The following is a 7,367-nucleotide window of genomic DNA, read 5'->3' on the forward strand; positions in this document are numbered from 1 at the left end:
ATAGCAGCTCTAGAAATATCTAAGAGAAAACAACAAGAAAAGCTTTTGCTCTGCTTACACACAGAAGGATCTATGTCACTAACAAAAGCCCTGATCTTCAGCTGATCACCTCAGACTGCTTATCTGTCAGATAACTTCAACTTGATTGAGAGCCCTTGCTGAGCCTTTTCATGTTAGTGCAATAAAATACACTGTTATGGATGTCCACTTCATCAGTGGTGTGGTTGACAGGACGGATTTTTTTTGGATGGTCTGTTTAGCTACACAAGATGAGGTAGGAGCACTGCAAATCACTGCCATAGACATATCATAGCAGAGGGGCTGGGGAGAGTTGGAGCATACTGCATGGGAAACAGACTTAATTTACAACTATTATTTATATTTACACTAGGGACTGCAACATCATTAAAAATCCCCACTGCAGAAAAAGCCCAGGAGAACAATCATTATAAACATCTTCCCTGAAAAAGCTTGAAGAAAGGCACTGAAGATCAGACTCTAGCAGAAAATATTCAGAGTGTGGAACCTAGATTACCCAAGATGAGGAGTTATTAGCTGTCCTCTTTCCCAGTAATGCACTATAAAATTTTAAGTAATTTCTATTAATTTTTTAAAAAACATATACTGGTAAAATAAATTGGCATTTTAATGAAAAGACAAGTAGTTCAAGCAGAGACTGGCTCGCTGCATTCTACAGCCTATTCAGGAAGAACTCTTTAAGCTTAACAGCTTCTCTTCCCATCAATAACTGTGATAAGCTAGCTGAATAAAAGTTAAGTAAATCCTAAAAGCTTTAGTTTTTACTATGGAAGTGGAAAATAAAAGATCAGACTTCACAACAGCATGGAGTTCACTCAGTCCTCTCTATTTAACTAAGTTTTCATATCTAATAAGGAGAACTGTGTTCAGAAAACAGCTTTGTTGCAAGTGCTGACAAACGGATAACACAGGGTTTGCTACAGACCTTGACAAAAAATAATTGAGAACATCAATCACAACCTATTTGGAAAACCTCACTGTGTATTAGATGCAAGTTATGAATGTCTCTTCCTAATTCAAACATTCAGTCAACAGGAGTGAAGACTTAGATGCAGAGTGCCAGCTGCCTGAAATATATAACCTAACATCACCATTCCCCAAACGGGTCCTGTCCCAAGAGCCTTGGCACTGTAGGTCTCACCTTTGCCTGAAAGTGTGCACACTGAGAGACACAGAGAGGCTTTGAATTCCACCATAAGGTTTCCTCATACAAGATAAAAGAGACTAAAGTACAAGTTAAGCTTTTAAAGACAGACCCATGCTCTGCAAGCAAAGCAGACTGAATAAAGCCTTCCCACTGCGCCAAGTAGAACAAGTCCTCTCCTCTGCTCTGCAGCTTTTACCAATTTCCTGTCTTGCACAGACTCCACACAGACCTCCACAAGCTCCAGACTCTCTGTTGCCTCCAAAGGCCCAGAAGGCTCAGGTATGTCTGCCCCACCTTTGCAGATGGTGACACTGGAATGTAGGGTAACCTTGCCCCTGCGCAAGAGGAGCATCCTCTGAATGCAGTGGGCTCCATCAGGTGACAAGCAGGTTTGTCAGAATAAAATGAACAATTTGATAGGTAGTAAATGGAGCAGCTTTGTTTTCATTGTCGCTGGGTAATGTGGTCTTACCGGAAAATTCATAGAAATTTGAATGACGATTTTGCTTTTCTTCCCACTCCTGACTTCAACACATAGCCACACACAATGTTTTTACTTTATTTCAGAACACATATTTCTGTCCTATTAATTAATTTTTTAGCCCTTAGTAACTGAGTCATAAGCAGTTTTCATTGTTAAAAAAAAAATCAAAGGATTGTTTGCTAGTTCTTGTTATAGGATTATGAGCAAAAGAACAGGTACAAAAATAACTGTTCACAATTTAACAAAGTCTCATTTGTTATTACTGAATTTCACCTGTTGAATTGAATGGCAAGCATAGGTTTTCACTGCATTTTATGAGGTTGCTCATTAAGGTACATTTTTGCAACTTCTTGAGCTTGAGCTTAGCTTTAGGATCTCATTGGCCTGAGTATACCCGAGAATTCCTGCTGTATAGGAATAAAGCATGCAGACAGAGCCTTGTTTCCAAAGACCACTACATATCCATCTCCTCTTAAAACACTGGACTGACTCACCTTGCATTGAGAGACATCATTACATCTCATGTCCGTCTTGTACTTCATGAACTGCAGAAATCTGTCAAGACTCAGCACATGCCCTTGAATTTTTATTAGCCTGTCTATGCAAAACCAGATTTTACAGAGAGCAGTGCTTGTTCAGCTAAAACCAAACACTTTATTGTCACAATACCACTTCAATGTTTTTACAGACGCTGCAATATTTTCCAACACCCACATTTCTAATTTGGTTTTAAAAACTCCTTTGTGTTTATCTGTGTGTCAAGTGAAAGGCACACTAAGCCAAACACTACCGTAATTCATTATCTACAAGAACATCTGGTGATGAGAATTTCCCAAGAAGAGCATTCACAGAAAAGTAAAAAGCTGAGCTGAGAACAAGAGTTAGCTCATCTGCAAACTTTGCTTTAGAGAGATCTCACTGAAGCATCCAGCACCCCAAAGGGAACATCCTTCTCATCCAACCCAGTGGCAGTCACCTAGTCACCAGGTTGTTCTTGGTCAAAATTTCTTAGTTTATTATTTTTGGGTTTTGAGAGATAGATACAGCTTTTTAATCTCCCAAGTGTGACAATGCTGCCTGTCCCAGGGAGCAGAGAAAATTGTGTGGTTGAGGTGGTTGTAGGTTGTGACTGGAGATCTGGCGGTGAAGAGTGAGAAGGCAAGGCCTGAACAATGCTGTCGTAGAAACTTCAACAAAGCTTTTTGAAACCATAGGTATGACACCATGGCTCCTTGATAGAATTGCCTTATTGGGGGAGGGGAAGCAATAAAAGACCTAAAATAAGCTTATATGCTTTTTTTTAAGGTTTATAAAACTGGCTTAACCCAATTCTTGGACAACCAATCACACAATGCCTTTTTGTGCAGTCACAGCAAGAGCAATACTCTCTCATGAACTGCAGTTCTCCGAGTACCCGTTTCCATTAGGATGTTCACAAGAAGTTTGTTGACAAGTTGGTAGTGACTGGCTAAGAAGATAAATAATAAAAAATGGTAAATAGCCAAGCATCAGCTGTATGTTGTAAGCAGCTACTCTTTTCTTGTTTTCTTTCCTTCACCTTTAGCACTATACTGTTAGTTTATAGCCCAAACCCAGCTGAATAACTCAAGCACTGTCTGAATCTAGTTGTATCTTTCACTAGTACAAGCACCTATTTTTGCTTGATTTGAACAGAAACACTTGTGGCAGTGACACGGAATAGAATAGCTAAATTGGAATGGACTTACGCCAATCATCTAGTCCAACAATACTTACAGTGTGATCCAGAACTTGTGGAACAGAGATACTTCAGGTTTCATTCTACAGAGCAACATACAAAATAGTCAAATAATTTTGGAGGCAGATATTATAAGTTTAGGAAATAACAGAACTAAATAGGTCAGAATTGCTTGTAGCTCCTGAAGTCAGATCCCTTACATGCATTTAAGATGAGATGAGCTGCAAATTCCTGAGGATTGGTTCTGCATCCTTGGGAGAGATAGATGGGGAACACATTGAAGGAATACAGGAAAGCTGCATGATTTACTTCAGGCAAATAATTTCTGTCTCTAAGAACAAGATTTATATGTCCTTTTTTTCTTTCTACCTCCCCGCATATTAGACAAATGAGATTTAGCCCACCCTTTCACAAAGGGCTACTTTACTTTTTCATTAAAGGAGTGTCTGACTTAAACCCATTAGTCAAATTTGCAATGCTGCTAAACATTCCCAAGCTATAAAGCAAAGTCACCTGAAATTTCAAAGTTATTCAGTCCAGTATCACACTAACTACTTTGAATTGCAAGTCATCTCAAGTTAATTGACTCAACTGAATGAATCACTGGGACTTTCAGCCCTGACTTTCCTCCATTTTAAGGAGATAAGCCTCAAGAAACACTCAGGTGCTGGTGATGAGAACCTGCAAATACCAATATGAAAATGACTCACTGCCTTCAGCACAGGCTAGAAAATAAGGCAAGGGGCCACACACTGATGTACAGGGAGAATCCCCAGTACTGAACAACTGCTTATGCAGTCAGAGCTGTCTCTTCTACAGGCTGAGTGAAACAGCATTCTGGTGAAATCATAATTTATAATGGATGTGTGTGTCAAAACTATAGAATCATAGAATGGTTTGGGTTAGAAGGGACCTTATAGATCATCTAGTTCTATAGTTCCTGTGCCCCTGTCACAGGCAGGGATACCTTCCATTAGAACAGGTAGCTCAAAGCTCCATCCAGCCTGGCTTTGTACACTTCTCAGATGAGGCATCCACGTCTCTGAGCAACCTGTGCCAGTGCCTCACCACTCTCAGTGAAGAATTCCTTCCTAATATCCAGTCTAAACCTTCCTTCTTTCAGTTTAAAGCCATTGCCCCCTGTCCTATCACCTACTACATGCCCCCATAAAAAGCCTCTCTTCAGCTTTCCTGAGGGCCCTCTTTGGGTACTGAAAGGCTGCAATAAGGTCTCCCCAGTGCCTTCTCTTCTCCAGTCTGAACAACCCCAGCTCTCTCAGGCTGTCTTCATAGATGAGGTGCTCCATCCCTCTAATCATCTTCATGGCCCTCTTAGGACTTGTTCCAACAGGTCCATGTCTTTCTTATGCTGAGGCCCCAGAGCTGAACACAGTACTCCAAGTACTTCATTTATGCTAGTGAAACAGTTGCACTTACCCATCTGAATTACAGGTTTCTCTAAACTGTGAAGGTTTGACTTTACAGTCCTAATATGTTACTTTTACACACCAGTGTGAATGGAATGGGACTTAGGGACCCAAGTCTTGCGGAAACTCATTGGGTTTTAAGCAGGAAATCACAAAGAAACTTCCCAATATTTTTCTTTAAACAACGAAACCCATCCATAATCTAGCAGACATTCCTAAGGCCATTGTCATGTAATCACCAAAAATGCTTCTTCGTGCATATATTTGTAAATATTTTAACCTAGCAAAATATCCTGCTACAGCTAAGGGTGTTTTGAAATGCCAACTATACAACTGTGTAGTCACAAAAGTCTCCCAAATCTAATGTGTTATACAGGAGCTTAATTCCAGGGCTTTAGACCCAGACATGTATATTTAGTTTGATTTTTAAATAAACTCATTCTGCTGCTCTTTCATTTGGTTGCAGCAATAAATAATGTCATGGTACTTCAAGGGTCAGTGCTGCAATGTGTACACAATAAAAGTAATTTATTATAGTTTTGTTTCACAGGTGTCTATAGAGTAGTGTACTCAGCAAAAAAAGGAAAAAGAAAAGCTGTGAAGCAGCATATTGTTCATCTGGATGACACATCACAGTAATTATTTCTGTTCTTCTGGGAATATAGGTCCAAGGCACTTTTTGTTAACAGCAGCAGTTCAGAAAAGTAAATAATAATAACAAAGCTTATATGAAAGATCAGCAAATTAGAGGATTCTGAACCTGAATTTCAACAATTACTTTTCTCTTAAAATGCAGGAGGTAAAGGATATGCTTTCACTGAAAGATGCATGTAACTGACTTTAATATAATTCTTATGATGTGCCATGTCTGAGTATTTTGACAAACACTAAAGTATTCCACTTTTCCTGAGTGAATATCCAAACGGTGTTTGTTTGAGGGAGCATGCAAGTTTGGCTTTGTTAGTAGGACCTCAGCTTTGCACAGTACTTTCTGACCCAGCAGTAAAGGCCAATTTTACAACAAAAGTTCTATGCTGCAATCCTACCTTCTAAAAACTCTTAGCACAACTAACTTGTCAATACTTTCTGCCTAGCTACATTCCTTGGAGAAACAGCCAGTTTCCCCCATGCTGTAAGGTTTTTCTTCCATCTGGAGCAAAATACTTCACACAAAATACATGATAGCATTGATTTAGACATCACTACCCCTCCCCAAGCAGAAAGCCATGCACTGCTGGCATTCCCACCAGGTGACACACTTGAAAGTTCATTTCTGAGTTAATGGGGATTACTGGCTAGCCAGATCTGAACTGTGGGCAGATCTCACCCCTAAAATATTTTAATGTTTTGCTTTTATTAAGACATCTGAAATGTATAAGAATTGAGCTTATTTACATTTCACACAATTTATTTTCCAAACTTTTAGTAAGGAAGTGATCTTCAATCTTGGCTCTTAAAAAAAGAAAACAATGAAAAGGAGTTTTTCAAGAATGTATTTGCATGAAATGAAAGGGTCTTACAGCATTAAACAGCTCTTGCATTATTTATTTCATGCCAAGTCTGGATTTTGTTAGCTAAAAGTTTTATTTGAATCAAAGAGGAAAGTTTTGCCTGTGCATTTCTAGAGAACCTAAGGGGATTACATTGCCAGAGTAGTCTCTATAAAATTAATAGACACCAGAGGGCCCCACAGCACTCAGTCATCTAACAAACAGATTTCAGTTTCCCTGTAGAGAAAAAGAGAAGGAGCTGCATAGTTTGATGTTCAAAGCTATGGCTGTTTGAAATTTTAGAAGGAAAACTGTCCATATATATCTATTATATATATGATTAGGATATATAAAATAGGGTTAGGATACTTACCTGAGAAAATCTTGGACTGCCTTTGCATTTTATTGGCCAGCTGTAACAGCATCTCTTAAAAAAAAAAAAAGCTGCAACACCTCTGCAGAGCTTGGTCCTGTAGGAACAAGGATGGCAGATGCCACAAGAATGTGCTTACTAGACAGAGCTGCAGTGGAAGGGTAAGTCTATCCATGTGATTGGGCACCAGCATCAGACTGGCAGGAACTAAGACACTTGGGAACAGGCAGAGAAAGGCAGGCATTAAAAGAGTTTTAAAAAAAATCAAAATAGGGAAGGGAAAAAAAAAAAGTTAATTAAGTGGCTCCAGTGAGAACACCCAATTCTCTTCTCAACAAAACTAATTAAATTTCTGTCATTAATGGCAACAGACACAGAGATAGGTCTTAAGTTTGTTGACAAGATATAAGCATGACAAATATTGGCATGAAAGTGCTTTATATTTCAAGTAGAGCTGCAAATACAACTTTCAGAGGTATATCTGAAACAATTAGGCTCACTGTCAGCTAGGAAAGAGTAGGAAGCCCCTTCTACACAATCAGTCACACTGAGACCAGGATCAGAGTCAAAATGTCTTAAACTCCAAACAAAGCAATGGGTTAGACGCAGCTATTTATGCCTGAGATGGAAGCTACTGTTTGTGTGGTGGTAGAGAGAAAATGTGAGCCTTCTGAAATGCATTCTCTTTCC

The sequence above is a fragment of the Corvus moneduloides genome, chromosome 4 (assembly GCF_009650955.1).
Source record: "Corvus moneduloides isolate bCorMon1 chromosome 4, bCorMon1.pri, whole genome shotgun sequence".
In the NCBI taxonomy this organism is placed as follows: domain Eukaryota; kingdom Metazoa; phylum Chordata; class Aves; order Passeriformes; family Corvidae; genus Corvus; species Corvus moneduloides.